General features: G+C 40.4%; 1 long non-coding RNA gene across 1 annotated transcript in view; it reads right to left on the bottom strand.

Moving 5' to 3' along the window:
* LOC139153043 (uncharacterized) overlaps positions 1 to 14,862 on the bottom strand; it is a 41,977-nt gene that overhangs the window by 9,241 nt on the left and 17,874 nt on the right. The window contains exon 2 of the long non-coding RNA XR_011556751.1: positions 54 to 151. This is a non-coding gene — a long non-coding RNA (uncharacterized lncRNA). The remainder of the gene's footprint in view (positions 1 to 53; positions 152 to 14,862) is intronic.

The raw sequence follows: 14,862 nt of genomic DNA on the forward strand, positions 1-14,862 counted from the left end.
TACAAATTAAATTAATTTCAATATTTCCATGTCGACAAGAAGGTTATTGGTACCTGGCAAATCTTACATACTGCTGCCCCAAGCCTGGCCAACAGTTAAAAGGAGTTGTTGTGAGCCGCTCCGAGTCTCCGGAGATGGGCGGCAGACAAATCTAATAAATGAATAAATGAATAAATAAATAAATAAATAAATAAATAAATAAATAAATAGCAGGTAGGCAAAGTTGGCTCTTCTTTGACTTGTGGGCTTCAATTCCCAGAATTCCTGAGTCAATCATACTAGCTCAGGAATTTTGGGAGTTGAAGTCCACATGTCATAGAACAACCAATTTTGCCTACCCTTGGCCAATAGAATTGGGTTAAGAAATCTGACATCCTAGTCAGATATATAAAACTGACAATATTGAGTTAAATTGAGTCATCTTATTCATTACTACAGGGAGTTCTAATATATTTTTATTGTATCTTTCTTCTAATACTGTAAAGCTGATGGAAGAGCACCACCCTGAGGTAAAGTAAAAGCTTTTCTCTGGACTAGAATTGTTAGTTTTATAAGATATGTACAGCTTTAATAGTGATCAACATGTTAAGAGGTTTGTTTATTCATGTCAGAAGCATCACAATATAAGGCATATTATACAGTATAACATAAAATTTACTTACTTATTTGGATTTCTATGCCACCCTTCTCCGGAGATTCAGGGCGGCTTACAACAATATAAAATACAAGATTAAATTAATGTACAAATTAAATACATCTTGCCCAAAAACTAGCAACATTGCATTTGTTCTGTCGTACTGCCATTTCAGGTCCTCAAGTATACACAGTTCAAGACACAAAGTACTGTACAGATATATAGATGTGTTGTTGTCTGCATGTTACCACAATTCCAAAATAGGTTGCAACTAAATCAGGCAAGAATAAATCATCCCCAGGTTGATCCATAATTTTAGAGGCTGTCACTGTTGGCCATTGAGGAAGAGCTTTTGCATTTTAATTTATTAGATGTATCATTTATCTTTTCTTCCTTTCAAATATGTTCACCTATACTTTTATATCGTATCTTCTATTGTTTTCTTTACTTATATTACATATCTTTCTCTTCAATGTGTATTATGTATTGGACAAAATAAAATAAATAAATAAATCCTTGTTAAAAAAATGGTTCTGGAGATCTATCTGAATAAACTATTACATTTCAAGAAATTTGGACACTGAAAGAGTTAAAATGAAGTGGTGATCTGGTAATCCAGGTGGGAGGGTGGGGGGAATTAAGATCGATAAAATCCAATCCTGAGGCATCATTCAGGAGAGTACAAAGGATTATACAAGAAATACCCCCAACTGGTGGTGGGGTATGATTGATTGTCTGGTGGTGGGCACAATCACTGAGCACATGTTATATGTTATATGTTATATGTTGTGTGTGTATTTTATATTATAAAAATCAATAAATGTATATATATATATATAAAGGAGAGTACATTTTCCAGGCGAGATGAACTTTTACAAGGAGTTAGGCTCTGGTTTCTTTGGCATTTGTTAATCTTCTCCAAAATTGTCTGGAAATTACATACTGTAAAAGTACACCCCCCCCCCAATGTTTAGAGGTCAGTTGATTTTGGGGGGAGGGGTCCATTTATGTTGCTCCTATCAATATTTCCTTCCTTCCAAGCTATAAAAAGATAGGAACATCTTTGAATCAAACTTTATTTCTTATCACTGCATCCATTAAATCATCTTTGGTAAGGTTATGGCAGTTTGCCATTATTTTGCTTTTTTCTCTAACAGGATGGGCATATATAGAAAAATGAAGGCGTTTCTTGGAGAAAGTTGGCTACCTGCTTGGTTATTTTTAGGCAGGAGTGATGGGCGGATTTGGTGTAGAAGTGGATTTCTTGGACGCATCATGGCAACATTGCATTTATAGCAAGTGCTGGGGTCGTCTGGGTTGCTGCTGTTTCCAGGTGTTTTGCTTGTGGGTTTTAAAAGTTTTTGCTTGGCATCATCGCTGATTAGTTTGTATGTAATAACTTAGAACAAAGGGTCTCTCTCTCACACACAAAGCTTATCTTTCTATCTCTCTAAGTAACATCTTACTTAGATGTTAATAGACTCGCAACCTATTAATTAATGTTGCAATATTCACAGCAATTAATCTGTTAACAGTAGATCAGTAAACAATGTCACTCTAATCAATTAAAATAATTAAATTCTAATTAATTATTTAAATTCTACTAAATCAATATAAACTATTTATTTATTTATTTATTCATTCATTCATTCATTCATTCATTTATTTATTAGATTTGTATGCCGCCCCTCTCCGTAGACTCGGGGCGGCTCACAGCAACAATAAAACAATGTACAACAAATGTAATAATTTAAAAAACACTAAAAAACCCATTATTAAAAGCAAACATACACACAATCATACCATGCATAAACTGTATAGGCCCAGGGGAGATATCTCAATTTGCCCATGCCTGACGGCAGAGATGGGTTTTAAGGAGTTTGTGAAAGGCAAGGAGGGTGGGGGCAGTTCTAATATCGGGGGGTAGCTGGTTTCAGAGGGTCGGGACTGCCACATAGAAGGCTCTTCCCCTGGGTCCCGCCAAACGATATTGTTTAGTCGACGGGACCCGGAGAAGGCCAACTCTGTGGGATCTAGCCGATCGCTGGGATTCGTGCAGCCTAACCATTAACTATTAATTATCCAGTTAATTATTAACTGGATAATCAATTAATTAAGTATTGCTAATCAAGTAATTAATTAGACAATAATTAGTCAGTTAGACAATCAATTAATTAAGCATTGCTAATCAACTGATTAATATTTCATTAATATCTTAAAAATTATCATTTAATCAATGATAATTAATCTGTTAACAATAGATCAACAATGTAACTCTAATCAATTAAAATACTTAAATTCTAATTAATTATTTAAATTCTAATGCCAATCTAGACTATTAATTAACTATTAACTATTTAATTAACCAGACAATAATTAAACAGCTGGACAATCCATTAATTAAGCATTGCATTTAAGTAATAATTCATTAATATCTTAAAAATTATCATTAATCATTAGTAAAGTAGTGTAGTAGGATGAAAGGGAAAGTTTTTATAGAAATTGACTTTTATTTCCTCATTTGCGCACTGATGTACTTCCACATTTAGTTATTGCTGTCCTTTGTGTTATGTTGGCTTCAGTGGGAGGATTCCGATTTGGTATAGATTTAAAATGGTGGAGAATTGAAATCCAATCCAATGGGAGTTTAAATGCAATCTGAGGAATTTTTAAAGGAGATTTTTTACACCAATTTCTGTGGGAGTTTTAAGTAGGAATTTTTGCCTCATTCAATGATTGTTTGCAACACTCACTTTGGATCAGGAACATTCTGGCACTTTGGCTCACTTCAGATCAGATATGGATGTTTAAAGATGATAGTTAGAACAGAGAGATCAGGAGAAGTCACAACGAAGGTAGCATTGGCGGTGATAGCTGTATTAGAAGTAACTGCAATAGTGGTGGCAGTCGTGGAGGGGCTTCGGGGCTTGTGGAATCTGCAACATGGTGGCAATAGTAGCTTTGTCTGTTTTGTGGGAATTGGTGGCAGTAATAGAGATTTGCGATGAGGATCCAATGGCGGCTTTGCCTACCGATGGCAAATTTGCCTTCTAATGGCGGTTTTGCCTGCCTTGGGGGAATCGGGGGCAGTAGCAGAGATTTGCAGCAGGGATCCAATGGTGATATAGATATAAGATGGGAGCTTGATATAATTAGTAGCGGGGATTGGCAGTAGCCTTGCCACAGTGGTACTCGGTGGTCTGGGGATACAGTCTCAGCTTTGCTGGGATAGAGCTTTGCCTTCCTAGTTAGGCACCGCCATCACATCTCAAGCCGGCCTACAGGTGATAGAGCGCTCTGAGTTTTCCGATGATCTTTTCTGAGCCTCATGGAATCTCAGGGAGCTCCTTGGTGACTCACACGAGGTAAGGATGTAGTGAGTGAACGTTTCCTAGATTCACGGTGCTTCAGGACAATCCTATTGTTATAGGAATGAGGTGGACGCTTTAGAGCGAGAGCCTCACCTCCTACCTGGTCACCACTATCAGGATTTTAGCTAGTCCTGCCATCTGCAAATATTATTTCTAAATTCAACTTGATGAAATTAATTTGATGCAAATTCAAGTCCTAGTTCAGTTTTCAATAATAAAATCCATAATGGAAGGACACTTTAATTCCCACTATGGACGAATGATTGCAGAAATTGATGGAGTTGGCTGAAATGGCAAAATTGGGTATTTTGATTCAACCTAAGTACTGTACTTTGGTTTCCACTTAGAGTCCATTTCAGTGCTTGAACTGGAAAAGAATGAAACTTTGATTTGGGGTTTTACCAAGTAGATTGTTAAATCTTTACAGAAATGACTGGTTCATATTATTACTGGTTGGTTCATATATGGATGGTTTATATATTATTATAAGCAAAAAGTTGTGAATTGATGTTAATGCCTTATTTTACTGCAATTGAGAGAATTGGAAGTCAATGTTCCTTTTTCTTTTCTTTTTCTAATCCTTTCTCACTTCTCTTCCCCACCTCCTTTCCCACAGCTTTCTATTTACTTTTGTATTTTACAATACAATACAAAATTTTATAACTCAATAAAAATGTTAAACCTAAAAAGAAGAATAAAATCCATAAGAATGGTTCAAGGAAGACGTCTTTTAGGATGATAAAGAATTTGCTCCATAAAACAGAATTCTAAAACAAAAAACTAAATCCCACAAGATGTTAAGCCATAGCTTGTTTAATCATATTTTTGAACAAACTGCAATTAGCTAATTTTTAAAAATATGTTATGCCAAAAATAGACAAACTATATTTTGAAAAATTGGAAAATTTGCTAGTTTCTCTGTCAGGCTCTATATTATTAATTTTTTTTCTATCTTTGGTAACATTTGTTGGAGCAGATTTCATTATCAAGACCATAGTGAAATATGAAATAACATTTATCCCAAATATTTGAAATCCTTTCAAATGCATTAATATATATATGCTTTAGATAGAACATTCTTTTATTTCCAATACAAAATGGAAGGTTGTCTCTAGCGAGTCATTTGGAACGGAGCACTTTTGCCAGAATGTTCCTCAGGAAATCACTGGACCAAAGAAAAGACTTTTCCGTATATTTTACTTCTCGATGTACTAAATTCCCTGCATAGATAGCCAGCCAATGCTATAAAACATCTAAAAAGTTCTATGAAAATGATTTATTCTGAAGAATGGGGGGGATGGGAACAGTTTGTCTTTGAAACACCACTTGTTCTCATTCCCAACTCTTAACTTTCTTAAAAAACACACCCAAAAAATGGATTCATTTGGCCTCGTTGGTGTCACCAAGTTGCCAGATGACTTCCCCTCGCATCTTTTAAAGAAAATCTTATCTACCTTATTTTTGGAGTATAAGATGCACCGGAGTATAAGACGCACCTTAATTTAGGGTGAGCAAAACAAATCCCAAGGTCCACCTGGGTGCTGCCATCTCATAAATACATTGCTGGGCTTCCCAGAAAGCCCCCTGCACCTTTGCTGCCTTGGTCAGCCTGATTCTTGACGTGGGAGGTCAGAACCCATTTGGCAAAGGGAGAACAAAATCCATTTGTTGCAATTCCGATTTCTGCGATCGGGGTGCAGGGAGATTGTGATTCCCAAATAATTGAAAGTGGATAGAACAGGAGACGTTCACCTGGCATGGTGCTAGCTCTGTAACATGTCTTTAACAAATGTGGAAAATGGACCGAGCAAAGTGCAAGCATGGCCCTGGAGGAGGGGACACTATAAAAATCACCCATCGTATAGACCAGTGTTTCCCAACCTTTTTTGAGCCGCGGCACATTATTCACATTTTCAAAATCCTGGGGAACATTGAGGGGGGGGGCGCAAAAAAGTTTGGACAAAAAAAATCTCTCTTTCTCCCTTTCGCTCTATTTCTCTCTCCCTCCCTCTTTCTCTCCCTCCCTTTTTCTCTCTCTCCATCCCATTCTTTCTCCCTTCCTTCCTCTCTCTTTTGCTCTTTCTCTCTCCCTCCTTCCCCCCTCTTGCTGTCTTTCTTTCTTTCCTTTCTTTCTCTCTCTCATTCTGTCTCTCTTGCTATCTCTTTCTTTCTCTCTTCCTTCCTCTTTTTGCTCTTTCTCTCTCCCTCCTTCCCCCCTCTTGCTGTCTCTTTCTTTCTTTCTCTTTCTCTCTCTCTCTCTCTCATTCTGTCTCTCTTGCTATCTCTTTCTTTCTCTCTTCCTTCCTTCCTCTCTCTTTGGCTCTCTTTCTCTCTCCCTCCTTCCCCCCTCTTGCTGTCTCTTTCTTTCTTTCTCTTTCTCTCTCTCTCTCATTCTGTCTCTCTTGCTATCTCTTTCTCTCTCTTCCTTTCTTTCTCTCTCTTGTTCTCTCTCTTCCTTCTCTGCGGAGGCCGGCAAAGCTTTTCCGGGTAGGCTGGCTGGGGGATAGGGCGCGCGCAGCGCGCACGCACCCCCGACGTTCCAAAGAACCTTCTCCGACCTCCGCTGTGAGAAGGTTTTCTCCGAGCGCTCGCCGGAGGAGCTGGAGAAAGGGGCAGATCGGGCGGGAGGGCGGGAGGGCGTCAGGGGCGAGAAGCCAGGGGCGCGAGGGGAACGGAGGCACTGGGGGGTGGGGGCAGCCGCAGCGCCGGCCTCCGCACTTTCATCGCTCCCCACCCCAAACTGCAACGCCCAGCTCCTTGCGCGGCACTGGAAAAGGGTGCTGCATTGCCAGCTTCTACCTGGTGCTGCCAGGGAATCTCCAGCTGGGCAGGGCTCTCCTTAAGCTCTCCTTTTTCCCTAGGAGCTTGGCGGCACACCTGGCTGTGTCTCACCGGTTGGGAAACGCTGGTATAGACAACAATTGGGAGAAGGTGCTTCCCCCCAATCTTGTGCCCTGTGTCCCTATTGCAGAAATCAGAATTGCTGCAATGGCAAAGCATCACCATGACCATATGTGCCTGGACAAACCCTTCTATCTCACAAGCAGCCTTGGCAGAAGCTTCTCACAAGAGCATAGAAACATAGAAACATAGAAGACTGTCGGCAGAAAAAGACCTCATGATCCATCTAGTCTGCCCTTATACTATTTTCTGTATTTTATCTTAGGATGGATATATGTTTATCCCAGGCATGTTTAAATTCAGTTACTGTGGATTTACCAACCACGTCTGCTGGAAGTATGTTCCAAGGATCTACTACTCTTTCAGTGAAATAATATTTCCTCACGTTGCTTTTGATCTTTCCCCCAACTAACTTCAGATTGTGTCCCCTTGTTCTTGTGTTCACTTTCCTTTTAAAAACACTTCCCTCCTGGACCTTATTTAACCCTTTAATATATTTAAATGTTTCGATCATGTCCCCCCTTTTCCTTCTGTCCTCCAGACTATACAGATTGAGTTCATTAAGTCTTTCCTGATATGTTTTATGCTTAAGACCTTCCACCATTCTTGTAGCCCGTCTTTGGACCGGTTCAATTTTGTCAATATCTTTTTGTAGGTGAGGTCTCCAGAACTGAACACAGTATTCCAAATGTGGTCTCACCAGCGCTCTATATAGCGGGATCATAATCTCCCTCTTCCTGCTTGTTATACCTCTAGCTATGCAGCCAAGCATCCTACTTGCTTTCACCTAGAAATTTGCAAGCAAAGAAAGTTACTTTATGAGAACTATGTTATGGAGTTAGTGACAAATCCTGCTTCTCTCTTGATTAATTGATTGGTTGGTTGATATGGCATCAATTGTTAGGACTAACATATTACTTAACTGGTGTTTTTTTTAAATCTGAACTTGAGGAGAACAATTCCCAGAGATAAAAATACTGTTCAGCCCTAGTTGATTCTCTCTTAGTTTTTTAAATTTCTTAGTTTAGATTCAGGGAATAGCGTTTATTTCCAAAGTTCCTTACATTAGTGTCTGGTTTTGTTGAATCTGGCACTGAAGAGTGAAGAAATAGAATACCCTATGAGACTAGACTTTCAATCCTGGGCCTAGAAAGTTAAGACACCTTAAACAAGATCTAAGTATTGCCCACAAGATCATATGCTGCAACGTCCTGCCTGTCAGCGACTACTTCAGCTTCAACCACAACACAAGAGCACACAACAGGTTTAAACTTAATAATAACCGCTCCAAACTTGACTGTAAAAAATATGACTTCAGTAACCGAGTTGTCGAAGCGTGGAACTCATTACCGGACTCCAAACCCCCAACACTTTACCCTTAGATTATCTATGGTTGACCTATCCAGATTCCTAAGAGGTCAGTAAGGGGTGAATACAAGTGCACTAGAGTGCCTTCCGTCCCCTGTCCTATTGCTCTCCTATATCTCCTACACCTTTCTTCTATTCCTATATCTCTTCTTCTATTCTTTCATTGATATGTTCTACTACTATACCTTCTTTTCTATTATTTCTTAGATATATTTTACTATGAGTATCTCCTCTATAACCTTCATCATGTATTTTACTATGTGTATATAGATATATACCCACTAAAACCCTCATTGTGTATTGGACTAACTAACTAACTAACTAACTAACTAACTAAATAAATAAATAAATAAATAAATGCTGAGACAAGGGAGCAATCCCTCAATACCCTGGTGCTGTGTGCATTTCTGCCTTCTATAATGATAGAACAAATCTGAAGAAACCTTTTAGTTAAAACTATGAGAAATTAGTTAGGGTTACATTATCTATAACATTATCTGTACCACAAAAATCCACGATTCCAGATGGCTGCAAAGCAAAACATAAAAAAACTTCATTTAGATTTCATCTGATTTTTATAGCCCAGAAGTGGTGGACTTAAACTAGTTAACTCATCAAACACAGAGAGATTAAAAATAGTTCAGTATTATTCTTGTAACTGAAACAGAATATAAGATAACAGAGTTGGAAGGCCTTGTCGGTCGTCTAGCCCAACCAACTGTTCATGCCGGAGATCTTAAAACATTTCAGACAAATGGCTGTTTAATCTCTTTAAAAATATATATTTTTGTATCATGATTGCCAGAATTAATGTACTATTCCAAGTGTGGTCTTAACAAAGCAGTATATAGCAGTAATAATTATCTTTATATTGATTTGGTGCAGTTTAGGACTGCATTGGCTTTTTTGGCAGTTGCAGAACATTGCTGGCTCATACATAAATGATTGTCCACTACGACTCCTAGACCCCTTTCACAGTTACTACTTTTAAGCCAGGTACCACTTTCTATTCTATACCTATGTATTTGGTTTCTCTAGCTTTTCTTGTCACTGAGCTGCATTTTGTTGGTTAGGACTTGGTATTCAAGACTGTCGAGATCTTTTTAGATCTTGAGCCGGCCTTCTAAAGTGTTGGCTTGTCTTCGTAGTTTGATGTCATCTGAAAATTTGATGAGTTTCCCTTGTATCTTCTCATTTAAATCATGAGAAAGAACCCTGGGATAGTTCACTGCATATTTCCCTCTATGTAGATGTAGTTCCATTTAGGATTGTATCCTGAGTGTGTTTCATCAGGTAGTCAGCCAGAAACATATCAGTTACTTCTATTTTTTACTCTTAGGTGTAGCTGACTCAAATTTTATATTGAAATGTATCAGAAAATACAACTTCCAACATATTAATTAGTATCAGCAAATAGTTTTTGTTGAAGGTATACCGGTATTTGTTTACTTGCCAAGAGACTTTGAGTATCCTGTGCATTGATGTGTGGGTTAACTGATAGACTTTGAGGATGAAAGTGAGAATAAAAAGTTCAAGGTGTTGTCAGATGAAACCAAAAGTTGTTAGTAAAATAATAACTTTGTTTAAAAGACCGTTACTGGAGCTCCTACTACCTAACAATAGTGCTTCAATTGTTGAACCAACTTTGAAATTGTTAAAGATATAAGAACCATATCAGGAAATACCATATTTTACACTGGCAATCAGTGTGAAGTCACATAGTAAATTAATCCATAATCATTGACCATTGAAGAATCTAGAGTAGCAGAGTTTATATACTAGGCTAAACTATAATTTTGACTTCTAGGCTATAGTTGGCTGCATTCCATTGATAGTATTTTTAATGTACTATAGTCCTTCAGCCTAAGAGGCAATACAAATTACCGTATATACTCGAGTATAAGTCGCTCCGACTATAAGTCGAGGCGCCTACTTTTGCCACAAAAACTGGGAAAATTTATAAACCCCTGTATAAGTCGAGGGTGGAAATTGCAGCGGCTACTGGTAACTTATAAAAATGGAAACCAATAAAATTACATCAATTGAGGCATCAGTAGATTAAATATTTTAGAATATTTATTTCAAAGAAAGCCAGTAAACTAGCTCTGTAAGTTTAAAAGAGGGTAAACAGGTATATATCCCCCAAGGCAGGTATAGGCAAAAAAATTGCAAGTACCTAGGTACTTACCATACCTTAATCCCCTGCTCCTGCTGGTTTGGGTTAGGGTTAGGATACTTGACCTCTCCTTGCCTCAAAGAGATACAATTTCCCTCTATATTTACAATTACTGAACATCCAAAATATACTTAATTCTATGTATATATGCCATATGTGTAAATAAATATTACACACAGGCACACAAAAATATACTGTACATTATCTACTATATAAACTGTATGTGTATATACAGAGAGAGAAAGAGAGAGAGCTCTTGTAAAATTATATATGGTACATTCAACCTCACTGTAATAGGAAAACAAACCCAGAGCCCACTTTCTGCCACACAGTTAACCATAACTAGAACATTACACATGTCTTCAGATGTACCGGTACTTCCCTAGCTTGCACATCACTGTTAGAGCTAGGAAATGTCATGGATTGAGTAAAATGTGGTGATTTTCACTTAACAATGCTTTTGCTTAACAACAAATTTTGAGCTCAATTGTGGTCATAGGTCTCTGTCTGTCTGTCTGTCTGTCTGTCTGTCTTCCTTTCCTGTCTGTCTGCGCCCCCCTCCTGTCCCCTCCCCGGGTAAATTACAGAGTCAATACTGTATTGTTTTTTTATTTAAGGTTACAAAGCAAATGAAGAATCATTTTGAGTATTCTTTAAAATTTCTTCAGTGAGATCCATAGCTAATCTGGCAAAAAAAAATTCACCTGGCAAAAAATTTTATTGTTGACATTAGGCACAGCCAGAGAGATGTCTTAAAAGGCAAACAAACTGTCAAAAAAGTATGTTTTTTAAAAATATAATATTTTGGTTGTTGAATTTAATTCTGCCTTGGCGCGGGGCAGCCCCCGCAGATGGGTGGCTGGCAAGGACCACGCATTCCCATCTTTGTGTCCGCTGGGGTTAAAGGAAAGTTTAGGGACCCCCGCCCCTTGGAGAAATGCCTCGTTGGTGACATTCTGAGCGTTTTTGCCTCCCCACTCCGAAAACCCCACTTCTCGGCAGCTTGCCGAGGCTGAGAGGAGAGTGATTTTAAAAGGCACTCTCAGCTTGGGGTTTTCTCCCCGCTGAAATGTTGCTCGGCCGCCGCCCTCAACACCCGCTTTGTCCTCGACCCGGCAGAAGAAAACCGCGTCCTTTCCTGTTGCTCTCTTCCCGAGAGGTGGGGTGAGGGGGGTGTTGAGAAGACAAGCAAGAATCCACCCCCCCACACACACCTCATCGGCTTTTCCCCCCTCTAGCGCGGCATTGGAGTGTTTGGCTGGCTCCTTTTCTTGCGGGGAGAGGGGGGGAAAAGCTGGGGGGGGGATTTCTTGCTTCTATCTTCTCGCCACCCCCCCCCCCCACACCTCACCGGCTTAGGAATGTCGTTGCCTCCCACAGCCACTTCCCCACGCGCTTCGGATGTGCCTGCCTTTCCTACAGCGAAGACAGGCGGCACCTTCCCGAAGGGCTCAGCTAAGCGGGTGGGGGAAGGGCTGGCCATTTGCCGCCTCTCTCCGCTGTAGGAGAGGCAGGCGCAAGCAAAGCAACGTTCCAAAGCGGTCTCCGGGAAGCGACCGAGGGAAAGGCAATCGTCTGCCTTTCCTTCAGCTCAAAAGAGAAGGCAAATGCCCTGCCTTCCCCCAGCCGGTTAACCGAGCGCTTCAAGTTAACCGGCTGGGGGAAGGCGGGGCATTTGCCTCCTCTTTCGGGCTGAAGGAAAGGCAGACGATTGCCTTTCCCTCGGTCGCTTCCCGGAGACCGCTTTGGGACATCGCTTTGGGAGAGGCGGCAACTGCTCCCGGTTTAAGAAGCAAGAATCCCCCCCCCCAGCGAAACGGCTTTTTTCTTGTTTAGCGTGGCGTTCGAGTGGTTGGCAGGTTCCTTTGCTTGCACGCAAGAGCCAACCACTCGAACGCAGCGCTAAACAAGAAAAAAGCCGTTTGGCTGGGGGGGGGGGGGAATTCTTGCTTCTTAACTGGGAGGAGTTGCCGCCTCTCCCAAAGCGATGTCCCAAAGCGGTCTCCGGGAAGCGACCGAGGGAAAGGCAATCGTCTGCCTTTCCTTCAGCCCGAAAGAGGAGGCAAATGCCCCGCCTTCCCCCAGCCGGTTAACTTGAAGCGCTCGGTTAACCGGCTGGGGGAAGGCAGGGCATTTGCCTTCTCTTTTGAGCTGAAGGAAAGGCAGACGATTGCCTTTCCCTCGGTCGCTTCCCGGAGACCGCTTTGGGACATCGCTTTGGGAGAGGGGGCAACTGCTCCCGGTTTAAGAAACAAGAATTCCCCCCCCCCAGCGAAACGGCTTTTTTCTTGTTTAGCGTGGCGTTCGAGTGGTTGGCAGGTTCCTTTGCTTGCACGCAAGAGCCAACCACTCGAACGCCGCGCTAAACAAGAAAAAAGCCGTTTGGCTGGGGGGGGGAAATTCTTGCTTCTTAACCGGGCAGTTGCCCCCTCTCCCAGAGCGATATCTTTAGCGGTCTCCAGGAAGCGGCTTAGGGAAAGACAGCCGTCTGCCTTTGCTTCAGCTCCAAAGAAGTTCTGGGAGAGGGGGCAACTGCCCCGTTAAGAAGCAAGAATCTACCCCCTAGCCAAACGGCTTTTTTCTTGTTTAGCGTGGCGTTCGAGTGGTTGGCTCTTGCGTGCAAGCAAAGGAACCTGCCAACCACTTGAACGCCGCGCTAAACAAGAAAAAAGCCGTTTGGCTAGGTGGATTCTTGCTTCTTGACCGGGCAGTTGCCGCTTCTTTCTAGCTGAAGCAAAGGCAGACGGCTGTCTTTCCCTCAGCCGCTTGCGCCCTCTTGTGGTGACATGTCAGTCACCCGATTATAAGTCGAGGTCGGGTTTTTCAGCCCATTTTTGGGCTAAAAAAACCCGACTTATACTCGAGTATATACGGTAAGTTGGCATATGATTATAATTGCCAGCCTGTAGTTTTCATCAACAATGAAGCCAGTGAGTGAGTAACATGAATACTGTGATTTACTATTGTTATGGGGCAAAAAAAAAGGTAGTTATATGTGGATTTCTCTGACAGTGGCAAGAATATCTATCAGCAATGTACATTCAGATAATTATTAAAGCAGTGGATTTAGATATCTTCAAAACCTAATTGGGAGTGGGGAACCCTAGTACAATAATAGTGAAAGCAAGTAGGATGCTTGGCTGCATAGCTAGAGGTATAACAAGCAGGAAGAGGGAGATTATGATCCCGCTATATAGAGTGCTGGTGAGACCACATTTGGAATACTGTGTTCAGTTCTGGAGACCTCACCTACAAAAAGATATTGACAAAATTGAATGGGTCCAAAGACGGGCTACAAGAATGGTGGAAGGTCTTAAGCATAAAACGTATCAGGAAAGACTTAATGAACTCAATCTGTATAGTCTGGAGGACAGAAGGAAAGGGGGGACATGATCGAAACATTTAAATATGTTAAAGGGTTAAATAAAGTTCAGGAGGGAAGTGTTTTTAATAGGAAAGTGAACACAAGAACAAGGGGACACAATCTGAAGTTAGTTGGGGGAAAGATCAAAAGCAACATGAGAAAATATTATTTTACTGAAAGAGTAGCAGACACTTGGAACAAACTTCCAGCAGACATGGTAGATAAATCCACAGTAACAGAATTTAAACATGCCTGGGATAAACGCATATCCATCCTAAGATAAAATACAGAAAATAGTATAAGGGCAGACTAGATGGATCATGAGGTCTTTTTCTGCCATCAGTCTTCTATGTTTCTATGTTTCTATAAAAGCCAAAGAGGGTCTTCTCTCCTGTTTTACTAGGAGGGCCTTATTTATTCCTAGATCCTCTGTAGTGCCTGATCCATGTTGGTGGATGATATAGAGCAGTGATGGGCAACCTTTTGAGCTTGGTGTGTCAAAATTCGCCAAAAAACTGAGCATAACTCGGGTGGTGTGTCACCTTGAGAAAAAAACTGGGCGGCATAGGTAGGTAGGTAGATAGATAGGTAGGTAGGTAGATAGTCAGATAATCAAACAAAAAATAAATATAAATATAAATAAATAATAAATCCCTTCTTTTTTATTAGAAGAAATTAATAATAAAACAAAACAAAACTCTATTACTATTAAAACTAAAACAACCAGCAAATTCAAAAACATAACTAATAAAAACAGGTGAGGGTTGGGGGTTTTTTTCTCTGTTATTATTTAAGTGCTTTTATCAAGAGTCACTTCTCTCTCTCTTTCTCTCTCTTTCCTGTCATTCTATGCCTCAATCATTTTCTCATTTCTCTTTTTTTTCTCCCCTTTATTCTATCATTTCTCTCTCTCTCTCTCTCTCTTCCTATCTTCTCTCTCTCACTCTTTCTCTCTCTCTCCCTTCCTTTCTTTCCTTCTCTTCCTTCTACTTTTTTCTTTCTCTCCTTTCCTTTCTTTCTCTTCCTTCCACTTTTCTCTCTCTCTCTC

The sequence above is a fragment of the Erythrolamprus reginae genome, chromosome Z (assembly GCF_031021105.1).
Source record: "Erythrolamprus reginae isolate rEryReg1 chromosome Z, rEryReg1.hap1, whole genome shotgun sequence".
NCBI classification, from domain to species: domain Eukaryota; kingdom Metazoa; phylum Chordata; class Lepidosauria; order Squamata; family Dipsadidae; genus Erythrolamprus; species Erythrolamprus reginae.